This window comes from Festucalex cinctus, chromosome 1 (assembly GCF_051991245.1).
Source record: "Festucalex cinctus isolate MCC-2025b chromosome 1, RoL_Fcin_1.0, whole genome shotgun sequence".
NCBI lineage: Eukaryota > Metazoa > Chordata > Actinopteri > Syngnathiformes > Syngnathidae > Festucalex > Festucalex cinctus.
In genome coordinates this window covers 54,810,859-54,830,514 of record NC_135411.1, presented here as the reverse complement: position 1 = coordinate 54,830,514, position 19,656 = coordinate 54,810,859, and the positions used below count along the sequence as shown (strand labels likewise).

The following is a 19,656-nucleotide window of genomic DNA, read 5'->3' as shown; positions in this document are numbered from 1 at the left end:
TCTAAATGGTCTAAATGATTATGTAAACAAATTGTTTTTGATGTTTTTGACATTCCTTGAAAGTTTTCGTAAAAATGTTTTCATGTACAGTATGCGAAAACGAGTATATTAGGTTCATTGATGACTCTAAATTGTCTTCACATATTTTAGGTTCGTTAAGGAGTGCATTTTTTCCAGGTTTACAAAAATACTTATAGTACATTCATTGATCACTTAACTGCCGTTAATATTTAAGAATAACATAAAAAGACATGTTAGGTTCACAGAAGGCTCTAAATTGTCTAAAGTTAAAAAATAAAGCGTACACGTTAAAGCAGCTATATGGAAGATTTAAAATTTCAAATCGCTACTGCCACCTGTGGCTCGAAAACAAACTGCACGCTCGTACACGCTGCGCACACTCGTACGTGTACGACCTCAATACTGAAGACTGGGCTCTTCATATCCAATTAAACTATGTTTTCAGAGGTAAGAAGTTTTATAATGTTATACAAAGCTGGCTCTCACAGAATGAGACTCTCGATCCGCACTAAACAATTGATGTCCACGGGACGTGCAGATCATATTGCAATAGTCGGTCGAAGTCCAGTCCTGTGCTGTACTCCAAAACGATGTGCAAATTACGTCAATTAATTGTACCTCATTCCGATGTTAATATGCAGTTACATATTGTAGTCACCCCGCTCGACGGACGTCAACCTGATTCTAGTCATTATTAGTGTATGTCGCCCCCAGGCTAGCGTCATTGTGCATTAGCCGAAAGGTGGGCTGTCAGTTATGGAAATTGATGATTGTGAAAAACATATAGACCCATTCACTACTTAGTGTGATACGGCCGTGAATGTTATCGCCATTCAGTAGTACCGTTCACATTCCGTTAGCATAATGTAGCTACAATAGGCTGTTTTCACGGAGGAAAATAAGGCAACATTTAGCCTGATTGAAACTCCGCGGAATGGAACGTCTGTTCTTCATAAAGTCATTCTGTTCTATTACATGATGTAACATCCCGCAGACAGAGGGCGGGAAATTCGAAGGATTCGGACCGGGCGCTTCCTAAATAATATTGGCCAGAGGCTTGTAGGAGTACCCATTGTGAACAGCTAAGATGTTGATCTACTAATTAGAACATGTTTCAGTGATAAATGGTCAAGTAAAAAGGCTATTGTTAAGATATTTTTTTGGGAAATCCTCCATATAGTAGCTTTAAGTTCCTGGCAAACTCAAAATTATGTTAAAGCTGCTGAATGCTGAAAATTCAATTTTGAATCACTACTGCCATATGTGGCCAAAAAAATGAAATTGCACACACGTTTCTTCACATACGTGATGCGCACAAGGCATCACATCCGCAGACAGAGGGTGGGAAATTTAAACCAGAATTCAGCCTGAAAACTATTAGCCAGAGGCTTGCAGGATTGCCCATTGTGAACAGCTAAGGTGTTAATCTATGAATTACAAAATAATTCAGTCATCAATGGACATATAAAAAGGCTATTGTAAAGATATTTTTGTGCAACGTTACAAAGAGCAGCTTTAATTATTAAAACGACATTAGGTTCATTAAAGGCACTTGTAAATGTTTCACAAAATATCTACTACACTCAAAAAAAATATAGACGCAGCACACTGAGATGAACTCAAAAATATAAAACTTTTTCCAGATACACAATATCACAATTTCTCTCAAATATTGTTCAGAAACCAGTCTAAATCTGTGATAGTGAGCACTTCTCCTTTGCCGAGATAATCCATCCCACCTCGCAGGTGTGCTATATCAAGATGCTGATTAGACACCATGATTAGTGCATAGGTGTGCCTCTAACCCCGGGTTTTCACTGGATGCGGTTGCGGTGCGGTTGCGGTGCGGTCCGGCGACGCAAGCAATTAGATTCCATTCATTCGAATGGTGCAGTTTACACCGCTTGCGGGTGCGTTGCGTGTCGACTGCGGAAGGCCTGCGGCGTGCCGCAAGCCTTCCGCAAGGATAGACCTATTTTCTATTTTTGCCGGACGCCGCAGCGGTAGGCCTCCGGCAAATGGCAAGCTAGCACAAAACACATCGAGCGGGACAGGAAGACCGAGGCAGTTTCAAAATAAATTTCCGGTTACCTTTCAGAATAAAACACTCGCCAGCTCCTATTTCGCAAGTTTTTCAGCAAAACGTGACGTGGGCGTCGCCGGGCCATGTGCTCATTCACGGTTTAGACACCAGCGAACATGGACGAGGAGAGGTTTATATTGGAGGTGGAAAACCACAAAATAATATATGACACGGCACATCCTTTTTATAAGGACTGTAATGTATTGTGAGTTTGATGTTCGCGATTGCTTGTTGTGCCCGTCTCGCTTGCCGTACTGAGCGGCAGCCGGACGGGGAAGACAGAAATAAAGAGTGGACCCGCACTGACCCGACTCTCGTTATTAATATACTTTACAAGGACAACCAAAAAAAGGATGCTGCATGGAATCTCATAGCAGAAGAAGAAGAAAAAGTTAAATCAAAAGAAGTCCACCTCTCGTTGTGAAATGCCACATGATCGCGCGCGCGCGGTCCCGCGAGACACGTTGGGAAGTGGGCGGCGACGGAGCTGCCGGACCGCAGCTGTGCGGTGTGGATTGACAAAAAAATTGACCCGTCCGGAGCACGCAGTCAAGACGCACCGCACCGCAACCGCATCCAGTGAAAACCCGGGGTGAGTCGCCAGACACCCCCCGCCCCCTGCACCTTTCAGAGTCGCCTTCTATTGTGGGCAGTCAAAGGCACACCTGTGCACAAATCAGGGTGTCTAATCAGCATCTTGATATGGCACACCTGTGAGGTGGGATGGATTATCTTGGCAAAGGAGAAGTGCTCACTATCACAGATTTCGATTGGTTCGTGAACAATATTTGAGAGAAATGGAGAGATTTTTTGCAATAAAGGTTTTTAGAGCTTTGAGTTCATGATAAAAAAAAATGGAAGCAAAAACAAAAGTGTTGTGTTTATATTTGAGTATATGTTTCGTTTCGTTTATTAATGTATATGTTGTTTAAAGTATATGTTGTGTAAATAATGTGTCAAAGTATGTAATACTAAATGTTACTATACTGTCTTTGACATTTAATTGAAGACTGATGTTTACAAAAAACATTGACAACTGTGCTGTTTGATCTTTACAAAGGCTTTTTGATGACAAAATTCTCTTTCATGTTTTATAAGCAGAATTTTTTTTTGACGACGACATTATATTGTACTTACTTTATCACTAAGCTGAGCTGAATAAGCATGAGCAACGCAATGGAGCAGTGGGCAGATGTGCAATACCCAGGGAACTTGTTTGTGAAGGTAAGTGCCTTGCTCAAGTCTTAAAAATCTAACTTGGGACCCTTCCGTTTCCGGCCACACGCTCAACCACTCGACCGCGGCTACTCGGGGCTTGCTGACAGTGTACAAACTCCATTTTATTGGCAGCTAGTGGTCTCAGTGGCACAAGTGTCCCAGTAAAACGAGATATAGAGGGATGCCTATAAATGCTGCTTCAGCATTCAGTACAGGTGTAATTCCGCTGTGCGCGCGTGTGTGTTTGTGTATGTGTGTGTTGGGTGCGAAGTCAAAGTATTATTATCCTGGGATTAGTGATAGTGTCCATGTTGGCATGCGATCTGCCCTTTGCTATAATCTGTCCGCGCATCCGTCATTCCCAGTGCCAACACTTGTTTTTCATGTTGCCAAGCTACTCCACAAACAAGTGCCATAAAATAATTAGCAAGGGGGGTCATTCTCAATTGTCCTCGATCTTTATATAAAATCATACATTACATTTTCCCAGACTATACCTAAAATCATGCATGTTATTTTCATTAAGGACTGCAAATTTTTGTTTGTTGCCAACTCAAAAGTCTTTGACGTAAGATTCAATGAAGATTTTTATCTGATGTTTACGAAAATATGTTGGTTTCTTACAGACAACCCAAAAAGCTATTGTTATTTTGAAAAGGCCTAACATAAGCCTATATAATCAGTCTCTCCCGAAACCAGATTATAAATTTAATTCATTTGTACGCATCAATGGCTGTACGCATCAATGGCTGTAAGTAACGTGTTAGTGTAATCTGATTACTTTCTTTCAATAACGAGCAATAACGCGTTCATTTTTCCAAACCAGTAATCTGATTAAAGTTACTTTCCTAAGTGGCTCTACGTTACTATTTTTTTTATTACCTCATAATGTATGTAGAATGCAAAATTTTGTTGTCCATTTCGAAGATAATTTTGAGGAGAAAATGGTTCTCTTGTGTTTGGGAGTGACGTCACACGCATGTCACGTTTTCTCACCGAAAGACGCAACCCCGAGTCACGTGTACCAACGTGTGAGCCGCAGCGCTAGCAGTCTGGCCAAAACAATAGAATAGACACTTCCTACCTCGTCACGACGTAAACAATGGAAGAAGCAGCTGGACCACCACAAACGGATGTATTTGCTCATTGGAAATACAGCCATTACTTCGCATTTGTGTCCAGTAAAGATTACAAAACCCTCTCAGTGCGTTGGAAACTTTGCGCTGGATAAAAAGTCCACATCCAATTTAAGGAAACATCACAGCACACCGCGATACAGCTCCAAGCAAAGGCGACACGACAGACAGGTGTCACGCCGCCACGCTGATGGCGGGCCATGCTTTTATTTTCATAGTCATGTTTCCGTTTTATTTTGAAGTCATTAACCACCCTCTCACCTCAGTTCACTTGCCCTTCCTCCTGCACTGTAATCACCGGTCCACACCCATGATTGTCTCCACCTGTTACCAATCACCCCGGTCATAAAAGCCATCAGCCACCACCTGCAGTTGCCGAAGTGTCACATCTCAGTGCATGGAAGCGTCCTCACAGCCCTTGAACCACAGCCCTTGTTTTATGCCTTGCCTTGCCTTGCCTTGCCTTGCCTTGTCTTGCGCCCTTAGTTTGCCCCTTGTTTTCCTCCCTAGTGGAGCGCTTTCTGTTGTCCCCGTTTTTGAGTGCCCCTTTTGTCTCTCCAGTTTGGAGCTTTTTTTGTTCAGCCTTTTTTCCCTCTTTAAGAGGCGTTTTGAGTTTCCGGTCATTAAAACTGCAGCCTTGTTGGCCAACTTTATATCTGCGTCTGAGTCCTCCCTCCTTTCGTCGTGTCAGTACACTTCGGCCAGCATGGACCCAGCAGATAAGTTGGAGGCTGCACTACGAAGGCAGGCCGCCCGCCTGTCGCACCAGGAGGAGGTCCAGCAAGCCATGGTCACCCGGATGGGAGAAGTTGCTGGACAAGTACAGGAGCTGGTGAGCCACCTGCAACACTCCACGCCAACCGTCACGAGACCGGAAGCAGCAGCTGAACCACCGATCCCAACTCCAGCCTTGGCCGGAGTAGGACTGAGACTGGCTTCCCCGGAGCGATACTCGGGAGAACCAGGACACTGCCAGGCATTCCTGACGGAATGCGACATTCATTTTGAACTCTCACCACAGGCCTTTCCTACAGACCATTCCCGCGTGGCCTTCATGATCTCCCATCTGAAGGGACGAGCCAGAGACTGGGCCACCGCGGAATGGGCACGGCACTCCCCGACCTGCTCAACCGCAGCCGGGTTTAGCAGGGCTCTCCGCCAAGTTTTCGACCCAGCCAACATGGATCGAGAGAAGACGCGAGAACTCAGCAATCTCAGACAAGGCAGAGAATCGGTCAATGATTACGCCATCCGATTCCGAACTCTAGCAGCCAAGAGTGGCTGGAACGACACCGCTCTCTTTTTAAAGGGACTCACCACCTCAATGCAGGAACCCTTGCTTCCCGTGGACTTACCCGGCGACCTGGACTCATTGATTTCGCTGGCCATCCGCACGGATCATCGAAGGCGAGATCTCATGCAGACCAGCGGACAACATCGGAGACCCGGCTCTGGATTCCTCCGGCACCCATCGGCAAGAGAGTTTCCACAACGTGCACTTCCCCAGTCGTCCACCGCGGGAAAGGCCAGCGAGAGTGGCGAGGAACCCATGCAGCTTGACCGCGCCCGACTGACCCAGCACGAACGTCAGCGACGTCGCCAGGAGGGGCGGTGTTACTACTGTGGAGAACAAGGCCGTCTGGTGGTAGCCTGTCCCACCAAGAGAGGCTCCCCGGTGAGTTCGGTGAGTTCCGACTCTCCCACGCAAGTCAAGAATCGAAAACTCACTCACGTCAGGATTTCTTGCCATGCCACCACCACAGACTTGCCAGCCCTCATCGACTCCGGGGCAGATGAGAGCCTCATGGATTGGGGACTAGTGGAGAAGTTGCAGGCGGTCACGGAGCCACTAACCACCAATAGGAGGGCCAGGGCGCTCAATGGAAAGGACTTATTCATCATCACGCATATCACAGAGCCTCTCGAGGTCCATATTGGACAGCACCGAGAATTCATTCGCTTCCATGTTTTTCGATCCCCGTCACACACACTGGTCTTGGGACATCCCTGGTTGCGCTTGCACAACCCCCGCATTGACTGGCGGTCTGGTCAAGTCCTGGAATGGGGAAAGGACTGTGAACACCATGGGCTGGAGCAGCCAGCGGCAGAGGCACCCTCAGCTGCCGTCCGCCAGGTGACCCTCGCGACTGACCATGACTACCCGGACCTGAACACCGTTCCCACAAGCTATCATCATCTCCGAGAGGAGTTCAGTAAATCCAAGGCCATGTCACTCCCCCTGCATCGACCCTATGACTGTTCAATTGAGCTGATCCCGGGATCTACCATACCCAAAGGTAGATTGTACTCTGTCTCGGGCCCCGAACGCAAGGCTCTCAACGAGTACATTGACACGTCTTTGAAGGCCGGACTTATCCGGCCATCCTCATCGCCAGCTGGAGCTGGTTTTTTCTTCGTGGGCAAGAAGGATGGCTCCTTGCGGCCTTGTATTTACTACAGCCCCCTGAATGAAATTACATTCAAGAATCGATATCCTCTGCCCTTGATGTCATCCGTATTCGATCAGTTGCAACAGGCCAAAGTATTCACCAAATTGGATCTCCGTAATGCTTATCATCTTGTCAGGATTCGGGAAGGTGACGAGTGGAAGACCGGCTTCAATACCCCCCGCGGCCACTACGAATACCTGGTCATGCCATTTGGACTCACCAACGCGCCGGCTGTATTCCAGGCCATGATCAATGATGTGCTCAAAGACTTCATAGACCATTTTGTATACGTTTATCTTGACGACATCCTAATCTACTCACCAGACTTGAAAACCCATCAGCAACATGTGACCAAGGTCTTGAAACGTCTTCTCGAACACCAGCTCTACGTAAAGGCTGAGAAAAGTCTTTTTCATGTGGACACTATCTCATTCCTGGGATTCGTCGTATCACCCGGGAGAGTCGTTGGAGAAAGTCAGCGCGGTCCGAGATTGGCCCACGCCCGAGTCAAGAAAAAAGGTGCAACAATTCCTGGGCTTCGCCAATTTCTACCGTCGCTTCATTCGCAACTTCAGCACCATCGCTGCTCCACTCCATGCCTTGACCTCTCCCCAGCAACGTTTCAGCTGGACCCCTGCAACCAACGCCGCCTTCACAGAACTCAAGAAGCGTTTCACAGAGGCCCCGATTCTCAGAGTCCCCGATCCTACTCGCCAGTTCGTGGTCGAGGTAGATGCCTCCAATCTTGGAGTCGGAGCCGTCCTGTCCCAACGCTGCCAGGAGGATGGCAAGGTTCACCCATGCGCATTTCTGTCCCGGAAACTGTCCAAAGCTGAGCGCAACTACTGCGTTGGAGACCGAGAACTTCTGGCGGTCAAGGTCGCTCTCGAAGAGTGGAGGCACTGGCTGGAGGGCGCCGAACACCCCTTTATCATATGGACCGACCACCGCAACTTGGAGTACCTTCGTCAAGCCAAAAGACTGAACCCCCGACAGGCCAGGTGGTCATTGTATTTTAACAGATTTTCTTTCTCATTGACTTACAGACCAGGAAGCAAGAATATCAAAGCTGACGCACTTTCACGAATCCATGATCCTGATACCACTGTGACCGAACCTGAACCCATCCTGCCCAAGAACTGCGTGGTAGGAGATATGTCCTGGCAGATCGAGGAGGAGGTCAAGGAGGCCCTCAAAGACACGAGCCCTCCCAAGGAGTGTCCACCACGACGGCTCTATGTACCGGAAACCCTGCGAGCTCAGGTGATCCATTGGGCACACACCTCTCGTTTGTCTAGCCACCCAGGAACTCGCAGGACTCTGTTTGCCGTCGCCCGGAGGTTCTGATGGCCTTCCATGGAGGCCTCGGTACAAGAGTACCTCAAGGCCTGCCCAGTATGTGCCAGAAACAAGACATCGACTCAACCGAGGATGGGCCTCCTCCAACCACTCCCAATTCCCTCAAGACCCTGGGCTGAAATATCAATGGACTTTGTTACTGGACTCCCTGCTTCTCACGGTAAAACCACAATACTCACAGTTGTCGACCGTTTTTCAAAAATGGTCCGCTTCATCCAGTTGTCCAAGCTACCCTCAGCCAGGAGAACAGCAGAGGTCATGATAGACCAAGTATTCCGGGTCCATGGCTTCCCACGCCACATAGTGTCGGACCGCGGTCCTCAGTTTGTTTCCAGATTTTGGAGGGAGTTCTGCAGAGCCCTAGGGGCAACGGCGAACCTAACCTCAGGTTACCACCCGGAGGCCAACGGACAAGCTGAGCGGCTCAACCAGCAGCTGGAGACCGGACTCAGATGCCTGGTCTCCCAAAACCCCTCATCATGGAGCAAGAACCTGGTATGGGTCGAACTCGCGCATAACTCTCTACCCACGTCTGCTACAGGAATCACGCCCTTCAAGTGCGTTCACGGCTACGATCCTCCCTACTTCGCGGACCTGGAAGAGGAAGCCTCAGTGTCCTCGGTCCACGCCATGGTCCGCAGGTGTCGCCGAATCTGGTCAGCAGCTCGACTGGCACTACAGTGTCAAGGGGACAGGGTGAAAAGAGCTGCTGACCGGAGGAGGAGGCCCGCGCCACAGTACCAGCCGGGTCAAAGAGTCTGGCTGTCCACAAAGAACCTTCACCTCAAGGTAACATGTCCAAAATTGGCCCCAAGATTCGTGGGCCCGTTTCCAATCGCCAAGTCCATAGGTCCTGCCGCCGTGTGCCTTCGCCTGCCTCGATCCCTCCGCACCCACCCCACCTTCCACGTGAGCCAGGTCAAGCCAGTCCAGGACAGTTCCCTGGTCCCGCCCGAGCCTGCGCCGCCCCCTCCGGAGATGGTGGAGGGGGGCCCGGTGTATAAGGTTAGGAAATTGTTGGACGTCAGAAAGCGGGGCCGGGGACGCCAGTATCTGGTAGATTGGGAGGGATACGGGCCAGAGGAGAGGCAATGGGTGCCCGCCCGGTTCATCGTGGACCCCTCCCTCATTGAAGAGTTTCATGAGGAACATCCTGACCTGCCTGGGCCGTCAGGAGCCGGCCGTTGAGGGGGGTACTGTCACGCCGCCACGCTGATGGCGGGCCATGCTTTTATTTTCATAGTCATGTTTCCGTTTTATTTTGAAGTCATTAACCACCCTCTCACCTCAGGTCACTTGCCCTTCCTCCTGCACAGTAATCACCGGTCCACACCCATGATTGTCTCCACCTGTTACCAATCACCCCGGTCATAAAAGCCATCAGCCACCACCTGCAGTTGTTGTACAGTTGTTTGCAAATTGTACAGGAAAACTGTTGCCGTTAAAGTTGAGAGGATGCGCAGATATACACGAAGACATGGCAAAAGACTGTTTTACCGTGACCGGTAATTCACCATCTAGTTGGCTTGAGTTTGTGATGCTAACTGGCCGCGAAGCTAACAAACGAGACGGTGTGCGCGTCGCTCTGGAGCAGAGGAATAAACATGCACATTTGGGTTATTCAAATCCGCGAGTAAAGTCTACAAGCAATCACAGCATTTTCTCCAATCAAAGACATTAACGGCAAAATAACGGAGGAGGTTTGCCGGTTACGTCAATAAATAAATAAATTAATTAATTAATATAATAATAATAATAATAATACATTTTAAAAAAAAAAGCCTATCTGCATGACTGTAGTTCAGCTCTGGTACTTGAGAAAATAGAAAATGTTACAGTTGCAACCAGCCTACATGTAAATGTTATAGTTACAGTTTGTAACCAGCCTGCAGGTGTAATGTGTTTTACTACAACAATTTATGTATTGTAAAACCAGGGAAACAGAAACAAAGAAACATGTTCATGTTTCAAGTTCATGCATTTTCATAAGTATTATTTAATTAACCGGTTGTCATTTTTATGTTAAGGCAGCAAAGGGCAGAAATTGGTACTAAAAAGTTACTTTTTGAGTAACTTAGTTACTTTGACAATAAAGTAATCAGTAAAGTAACTAGATTAATTTTTTTGAGGAGTAATCAGAAATCACATTACTTTTTCAAGTAATCTGTGACAACAGTGGCTGTGAGTAACAACAACAACATGCAATTAAATAAATTTGTCTTTATTGAATCTAACATGAGAATTTGGCATCTTCAACAAACCGGATCTGCAACAATTTAGTCTTCGAGGAACCCAACATGAGCATTTTTATAAACATAAAAGTTTGAGTCTTTATTAAACATGGGAGCAGATTCGAGCTGTCAAAATGAATCGATTAACCGACAATTGTAATAATCCAGTAATCATTTGGAGCCATTTTTTTTTATATAAAATTGTTCAAATCCTGTGATTTCAGCATATCAACACTAATGGTTGACTGATTTCTGTAGTCCTTCATGAAAGAAGACTGATTATCTTCTGTGTTTAATCAAAATAAGACATTTGCAAACATCTGTTTTTACTTTGAAAAACAATTACTAAACTGGTAACATAGTACAACACCAATCCCCCTTTTTTTATTCACTATACGAATATGAAGTACAAAGTACCAACCACTGTTTAACTCATTCACTCCCAAAAACGTATTTATACATTTTTTTTTTACGTTTTTTTTTTTTATGCAAGAGCATACAGAAGGCTTTGGTGCAGCTTCTGACACGAAGAGGTGGCTTAAAACAATGGTAGTTATTACAAAAAATGGCCAGCAGGTGGCGGCAGAGTGAGATCAGCCAGGGCTATGTTGCAACAAGCTCTTTTTGATAGTGTTTTCACCTAGAATGTGAATATCAATAAAAGCTATCTGTATTCTAATGCTAATTGTTACAATACGGAAACAAACACAAATATATTTTTTTCCTAATGAAAGAAAAGACTCTGTTTCTTTTTGTAGGTTCCATGTTTTGACAGCAATAGAACACAATATTCTGTGAGCCTTGTAAATTCAGCCAAAATCCAGGTTAACAGCTGGGAGCAAAGGCAGTTGCTTCTGTGAAAATGGCTAGGAGTGAATGAGTTAATAAAGAAAATAATAAAAATAAAATAATTAGGGAAAATGCTTCAGTTAAACACTTAAATTCAAAATTAAAATGAATCTGATTAGTCGATTAATTGATTGAATAATCGATAGATTAATCGATTCTAAAAAATATTCAATAGTGACAGCACTAGAGCATATGTTTTCGTAAACACCAGACAGTTTTTTGTTTTGTTTTTTCAGTGTAGGCTATACCTATCGTAAACATGAAAGGCACTTTTGGGTTTTCAATCATGAATCATTCATTCCATTTGTCAAAGAGCAGAAATATTCTATTCTATTTCATTCACACGGTTTATACTATCTTTTATTTCACAAAATGGCATATGTTCGGTTCATTGAAACGTCTCAGTTATCTTTGGTCAAGGCATATTTGGCTGAGATTCAAAGACAGACATGGAGTGGGAAACAACCGAGCTTTTGGAAAAAAAAAAAAAGAAAAGAAAGAAAGAAATTTAGCTGATTTTTGCACACATTTTCAGCAAAAAGCTATTCAAATCAGGTCGAGGCTTTCGCGTGAGCCTCCCTCCATGCCTTCCACTTTGCAATCAGAACAGACCTGCACTGCGCTGAGCCTGGAGGTGGAGGCGGAGGATGGAAATGAATAAGTCCAAGATGAAATTACAACATTTTTTTGATGGTAAAATGTGATGAATAGTCATAAATCACACATGCATAATGTCATAACTCTGCTTGCAGATATGCGCTATCTGGGTCAGGAGCTGCATCTCACTAGTCACCGTGGGTCGCTCAGTGATGGATGGACTGCAGTTACACACATACACACACACCCCTACACGCCTGAGAGCTCACACATACTTGCACCCTCTTCAAAACTTGTTAGGATAACATTACAAGACACGCTTACTTTCGTGTGCACTGTATTTCCATATGTGTGTGCGTGTCACCCTCCTCCCATCCCTACTTCGCCACAAATGCTGGCCCAGCTTCTCATTTTCTGTCATCACCTCAAAGAGCTGGAGAATAAACCTATTAGCGGAGTTAAACTAGGCTAATTAGGTGGCACACTATAACACACACAAGGGTGTGAGAGCATGCTGTGTGCGTGCGTGTGCACGTGTGCTTTCCTGAATGTGTTTTGCTCCCATTACAACGACCAAAACAAAGTTGTAAATGAATTCTCATCTACTCATGTTTGAGATGATAATCATAGACAGCTAAGGGAGATCAGTGTGTGGGTGCTGGTACACTTTTGCCACGATGGCCCAAACTTGTATGTAGTTTTTGATCAGAATCATGAAACTAGCTTTCATTTTCAATGTTCTCAATTTGTTTTAGGTGCTCTAGTCTGCACTGTCCTCTTTAGCTCATGCCACAGGTTATTAATGGGGTTGAGGTCTGGGGACTGAGATGGCCATTGGAGAAGCTTCGTTCTGTGTCTTGTGAACCATTTGCAGTATGACAGGATACTTCTGGTTCCTATAATTATGGATAGCACTTATGTGGAACCTCAAAATGTTTTTTTTCTTCTCCTAATTAGAACACCAGCAGTCACAAGTGTGCTGTTAAATCAAGTTGGTAGGAGCGTGAATGTCTGTCGTCAGGTAACAGGTGTGTTGGTTTTTGGTTTTTGTTTTTTTTATTCATGAAAATACGTACTTTAGGTTTGTTGATAACCATATTGTCTTTGTTGTTTAGCAAAAGCAGTATGTTAGGTTTGTTGAATACTAAATTGCCTTTGTCTGTCATAAAACATGCACACTAGGTTTTGTCAAATTCATTGAGAACACATTTTTTTTCTATATTTACAAATTTGCTTATGTTTGTTCTATTTCGTCCCTCTCGACTGCTAGGTTGCGGTGCTGTAACCAGTACAGAATTCCCCTTTACGCGACAGTGCATCGAGCAAGAATGACAGAATATGCTTGTCCCTAGTTCTGGCTGATGTAATCCATATACATAAAAAGGATCGTGACCGGAACTCATACTCTCAGAACCTTCTCACGCAAACCAACACGAGTGCTCTGAGTGACAAGCAATGCTGGCGGTCGTTCGAGACTCATAGAACCATAGTTACATTCGTAACTTTCATTCTATTTCATCTAGGGGTGGGCGATATGGTAAAATGTCATATCACGATTCTTTAAAAATAATCTTCACATTTCTGAACATTTTTGTAAATTTTAAAACATATTTACAATGTATATAAAACCCTAAAAGAAAAAGAAAAACAGACATCTTAAGCCAACTAAGCTTTCTGTACAGGTTTCAATTGAAATGGTGCAATTATAGCAGCTGTGGTCAATATTCTCCCAGACTACAGGAGGCAGTAAAGAGTGCCAACGTTGTATGAACAGTGCTAGTTAATGCCACAATAGAAGTTGAACATGTTTTTTCCTCAATAAACTATTGATAAAAACTGTTTGGGATGGATGTTTACGACAGCGTTTGCTCGTCCGCGACTCCGCATAGTTGCTCGTGTGGGCACTGTGGACCTGTCGCGCCGCGGGGATAGTTGCGTACCCGTCGGCTGTCGGGTAAGGTTCCGAGGTGCCCAGGCCGCGCTGGCACCGGAGAAGGGGGGGGGGGGGGCGTCCCCGCGGCGGCCGGCTCCCACAAGCATCCGACTCCTCCGCGGCCGCGCCCTTGGCCTCGTGTTTGTGCGAGTGAGTAAGTGGAGGGAAAAAAAAAAAAGACCACACGGATGCATCAAGTATAAACCAACCTTGAGCCCGCATAAAGTTGAACTGTATAGAATGTGCCACAGACGATCTGTCAGCTTTATGAGATTGTCAACACATTAAAACTCTTAACGATCTATTATTGTCATATCACCCAGCCCTAATTTCATCCCTCTCAACCACACAATATGGTTATCAACAAACCTAAAGGTGGAGGTGCTGCAACCAGCACGGAGCGCCGAATACCAGCGATGTCACGAAGACCCTGCAAAGTGTACCTCACAGCGGGGCCTCCGCAGGACCACGAACCCCGTCCAGTGGATGAGGAGAGGTGCCATCCAAACTGTAGAACCTTGGGAACGTGCAGGGTGACGACCAGGAGGCTGGCACACAGATGTACTCCGAGGGAACACCTTTCAGAGCGGCCCACGACGTAGACACTAGGGGTGTGAATTGCCTAGTACCTGACGATTCGATTCGTATCACGATTCACAGGTCACGATTCGATTCGATACCGATTAATCCCGATACGAATGGTCACGATTCGATACCGATTAATCCCGATACGAATTTATAAGTCGATTGTTGCGATTTTTTTCCATTCAAATTTAGAAAATACTATCAGTAAATTTGTACATGTACACTGTAAGATTTGTATGAATATATTTATCTAAAACTTGAGGCTTATAACCGTGAGCCACTGTACACAAACAGTTTGCAATCTGTTTCACATTTGAACAGCATTAAAATAAAAATATTAAGGCTTAATGTGCCGTTCATATAACATTCTTCCATGCTCAAGGTGTGAATCCTAAAAAAAAAAAAAAAAAAAAAAAAAAAAAAAAAAAAAAAAAAAAAAAAAAAAATCGATTCTGCCGATTATTGAATCGATTCGAGAATCGCGCGATGTAGTATCGCGATATATCGCCGAATCGATTTTTTTTAACACCCCTAGTAGACACACCCCTAGTGGAGTGACTGTGAACCGTCGGAGGAGGGGACTGACCAGAGACCCGGTACGATTGGCGAATCACATCCTCGATCCACTGAGAGAGATGTTGCTTGGAAGCAGCGACCTTCTTAGTTGGGCCGTCACAAGATACAAATAGCTGGGTGGATGTACGGAAGCATGTCGTAGCATCTAAATAAGAGTGGAGCGCCCTCACAGGACAGCAAAGGCCTGGAGCGGCATCGCCAACCGTAGACGTCGGAGGAAAACGAGCAAGACGAATAGGGCAATTGTCTTGGGAGCCCGACAAAACTAAAAGTTTTTTAACAAAAGTAGCATTTGGCCACAATGTGACCCCTGCCCCGTTGCGGTGCCAACGAAGGCATTCTGGGCTAACAGACGGAAGCAATTGCGGAAGCAATCGCAAGCAGAAACGCCGTCTTACGAGACAACCACCGCAGTTCCACCTCAGCCAGCGGCTCGAAAGTGGATCTGCACAGTGTGTCGAGCACCAAGCGAAGGTCCCAGACGGGGACCCGAAGCGGGGTCCTAGAAGTAAGGCGAAGGGCACCAAGGAGGTCACAAGACTACGGCAACCCACAGACTTGCCATCAATTGTAACATGGCGAGCCAAAATCACCGCCGCGTAAACTTTGATCGTAGAAGGGGAACGCCCCTTATCAAACAGATTGAAGGAACTCCAAAACAGCAGTAATACAAGCATATGAAATCAGACTATCTGTATCTGTTATCCATCCATCCATCCATCCATCCATCCACAGTCATATTATTTGCCAGAGGAGTCGTTTTTAAACTGGGGGTTGTTTTACCGATGACTGCTTGACTGTTAAGTGTTGGCAGTCCATCTATCTTGAATTTCGTGTCTTCCAACTGGCAGTCAAGCAGAAGATGACCACCTCAGTGGGTCAGTGGGGTACACAATGAGAAGCTGATGTTGTTGATGTCGTTGTTGTGGCCCACTCCGAGAATAGCGTCACGGATACGCTAAGTGGACATAGTGATGACAAGATTTAAGTGTCACCGGATGTCATATCATCACTATTCTTAGATAGACTGTGAGCATCAGGACTCAGGAGTCAGTTCTAAACGTGGATGTTGAGGAGACAAGAATCACAAATTTTGGGATTTGGACGAAAGGAGTGATAGCAACAGCTCCAATTGTGCAATTGATTACCACGTGGTATGTTGAATAAACCATTCTGAGGTTGTGATTCCAATCCTTTACTGGAGCAATGTTATGTTGTCCACTTGTTTGGGACAAACTAGAAAATAAAAACCTGTAGCTCTCAACCATAATGGAAGCTGATTGCCTATTATGAATCAGATATTTCAGATTAGCCAGTACCATCATGATGGTTCAAAAAGTCGCCATAAAATGATGCTGACGAATGAGATGGCAAAGAAAATGGCAGCCAAATAGGACAGCAAATGGCATAGAAAGAGGCATCCTGTTTTTGTCAACCAACACAATACAATACAAAATCTTCAGCCAGCAACGGCCATTATCAGTCCATTATGCATCATCTCACTCAATTATCATCCCTGGTAAGGGAACTGCCATTACAACCAATTTTGTACAACACATGATAACGACAAGAGAAGTAGCTACGTTCAGTTTCCCGCACATCTTCGACATGGTCCACATACTTCATATGTGACGCTGACCCAACCGTGACAGGCAGAGGCTATGGCACAAAAACAACAGATGGAAATTAGATCTTATCATATGGCGATTTGAATTTGAGGCTTGGTGAGCAATTCTGATTGGCTGAGACATACTACAAACCAGATGGAAGCCGCCTACAACTACCCCATTCAGATAACCGTAAACCAGGTCATTAAGCTCAAGAGGCGCTATCGGTTAGCGCACGGAACTTATAAGACTAGAAACATGACAAGAGTTCCCAAAAATTGCCGTCTGTCAAAATGCTGAGTCAGCTTGGCTGACAGTTAAAATATCCAATAAGCTTCTATTAGCAGACTATGACCTCTAATGAATAACTTCGCATCACCAGTCATGGCAGAATTGGTTAGCGTGAGCCTTGAGGTACGAATAAGTCACCTGCTGAGAATCAATGAAGTGAGTTCGAGCCTCACCTGCAGTGTTTTACTTTATTTACGCCTTCCTTTACCTGTGGTAAAAGATTGTGTGAGCTGATCATTTAGCATCTGTTAGCATGTTTAGAGTATAATGTCACTTCCTGCAGTTCGCACACCGGGTTTGGGGGCAAATAAGCACCTGAGGGCAGACACTGTGAAAAATAAATAAATAAATAAATAAATAAATAAAAATCAGAAAACCAACCTTGAGCAATGTATTGCAAGTAAATCTGTATGCTGTCAATCAAGAAAAAAAGAGCGGAGGATTAGGAGTCTATATCAACAAATAAAGAGCGTACAAGGGTTACACACACACGCGCGCACGCATTTATCCAGTCAGTGACTTTTCTCTGGGCGAAGGGCGCTGGATTAGTGAGAAGTACAGGCTTAGAGTGTAATTCAAAGCATTTTCCATGAGTGATTAACATGCCAGCCAATGGGGGGAGGGAGGGGGGGATGGTTGCGGACCCCGCCGCATGTCATCGTTTTCGCATGACAGCTTATTCAATACCCAGAACGTCTGCAAAGAATGGGGCCTTATTCTTGGTAAGTTGGTGTGTTCAACTATTACTTAACACAGCGCCACACTACATTGTACGCACACTCCCACACAGTGAAGAGATTAAATAAGACATGAGTCACCTCCACGATTTTCGTCATTATTGCCGTCTTGACAATGTGACAGAATCGGATCAAATCAACAAACGTCAGACATTCCTCGATGAGCGCCACTGTATTTTTAGGACACTATTATACGAAATGACTCTCTATATATACATAATGGAGAGGCCTTGTTCGCTAAGCTAGCGTTTCATCTTCACAGCGGAGGCTTAGTGCGGCAGTTTAAAGGGGGCTAAAAGACCTTAGGCAGCTAATGGTCCTTCACACAAGCTGAGATTGAGACAATAATAAAGGTCAAAAGGCAAATAAGCCGCAATAAATCCGGGATTTGGTGGGTATGCGATGGCTGCAGCGACATGAGCAAACACATGCTTGCTTATTTTAAAAAAGAAGAAGAAGACATTGTAGAATTAGCAGTAATTTATTTCAGTGTACAGATAGTGTTTTTCTTGTATATGAAATTTGAAAGTGGTTGCCACCTCCTGATTTTGGCCCAGCTCTAGAGCTACATAGTTTTCTTTTTTTATCAATTAATTTCTAAATCATGTTCAAATTAAGTTTGATTTCGTATGGTGTGCACACCTTGGCCACCCCGACGCAGTATAAGGCACACATACGGACATATAGTGTTCCCTCATTTTCCACTGGGGTTAGGTTCTAAAAAATACCTGCAATCAGTGAAATCCGCGAAGTAGTTCGCTTAATGTTTTACATTTTTTTATAAATGATTTAAGGCTCTAAAACCCCTCACTACACAGTTTACACACTTTTCTCATTGAGGCTTTTACATTTTCTCACATTTCTCTCGTGTAGCCCGTAGGCTGTATCTTATTATCTTTTAAAAGACGTCTTAAAACACATCTGTATTCTTTGGCTTTTGGCGCAACATGAGACTTGTTCTTGGTGTTTTGTGGTGTGGATTAGTTTGATGTTTAGTCTACTTATTTATGTATTAATTTATCTCTTTCTTCACTACTTCTTATTTGTTCCCTGATATATAACTGATATATATAACTTGTAAAAAAAACAACAACAACAAAAAACCTGTATTCACACTTCAAAATGTTTGCTTTGTTCTTGTTTACTGCAAAACTGATGTTTATGTACAGCACTTTGTATACAGCAACACCTGTTCTTAAAGCGCTTTATAAATAAAGTTGAGTTGAGTTGAGTTATTTTGAAATGACTTGGTCAGAACCATCAGAAAGCCAACAACGGGTCACAATACTGCCTACGGGTATGTTCTCAATGTTCAAACCTTCATAAAATGTATAAAATGTGTACTTTACTGTAAAAAAAAAAATGCATTCAAAATTGTACTAAAAAAAATCCGCGAAACAGCTGGTGTCTGTGGATCTCACTCTGCTTCATCTATCCTTCCCTCCTTCCTCTCTTTAATTTTTCCTCTGGTCTCTTGAGGTCTCCCTAATCTCTTGCAATTTAGAGGTTTCTGGGATTGGTGAAAGATTCTAGTTTTGTAACCATGTGGGTGGCAGGTGGTGTTTAGTTGGTACTGGATTTCACTTTGATTCATCTTTCTTTCCTTTGACCTTTCCTCTGGTCTCCTGACCGTCTGAACTTTACGACTCTGGCGAGACTCTGGAGTATCCGGTTAAGGTGAAGGGTAATGGGATTTTTATTAGGTTTTAGGTGAACTAAGAGTACAAATTCACATGAATTCACACACACGCACTCGCGCACATACACACGCACACAAAAATTTGCACATAGGCACATTAAAATAGCTCCTCTGTGCGGCAGTAATATTAGCTGTTCTTTGCAGAAGATAATGAATATATTCCTATGACTATTTTTAACAACACACAGATGACAATCATTATCCCATGTGCCTTTGGAAATCCCCATAGTATTAGCCATGAGGTAGTAGTGGCTCTGTGATTGTTTTAAATACATGTGTAAATT

The 19,656-nt window shown here is 44.5% G+C and overlaps 1 protein-coding gene across 2 annotated transcripts in view; it reads right to left on the bottom strand.

Annotated features, from left to right (window-relative positions):
- Positions 1 to 19,656, bottom strand: part of znf385c (zinc finger protein 385C) — a 165,288-nt gene that overhangs the window by 125,251 nt on the left and 20,381 nt on the right. The window lies entirely within an intron of this gene.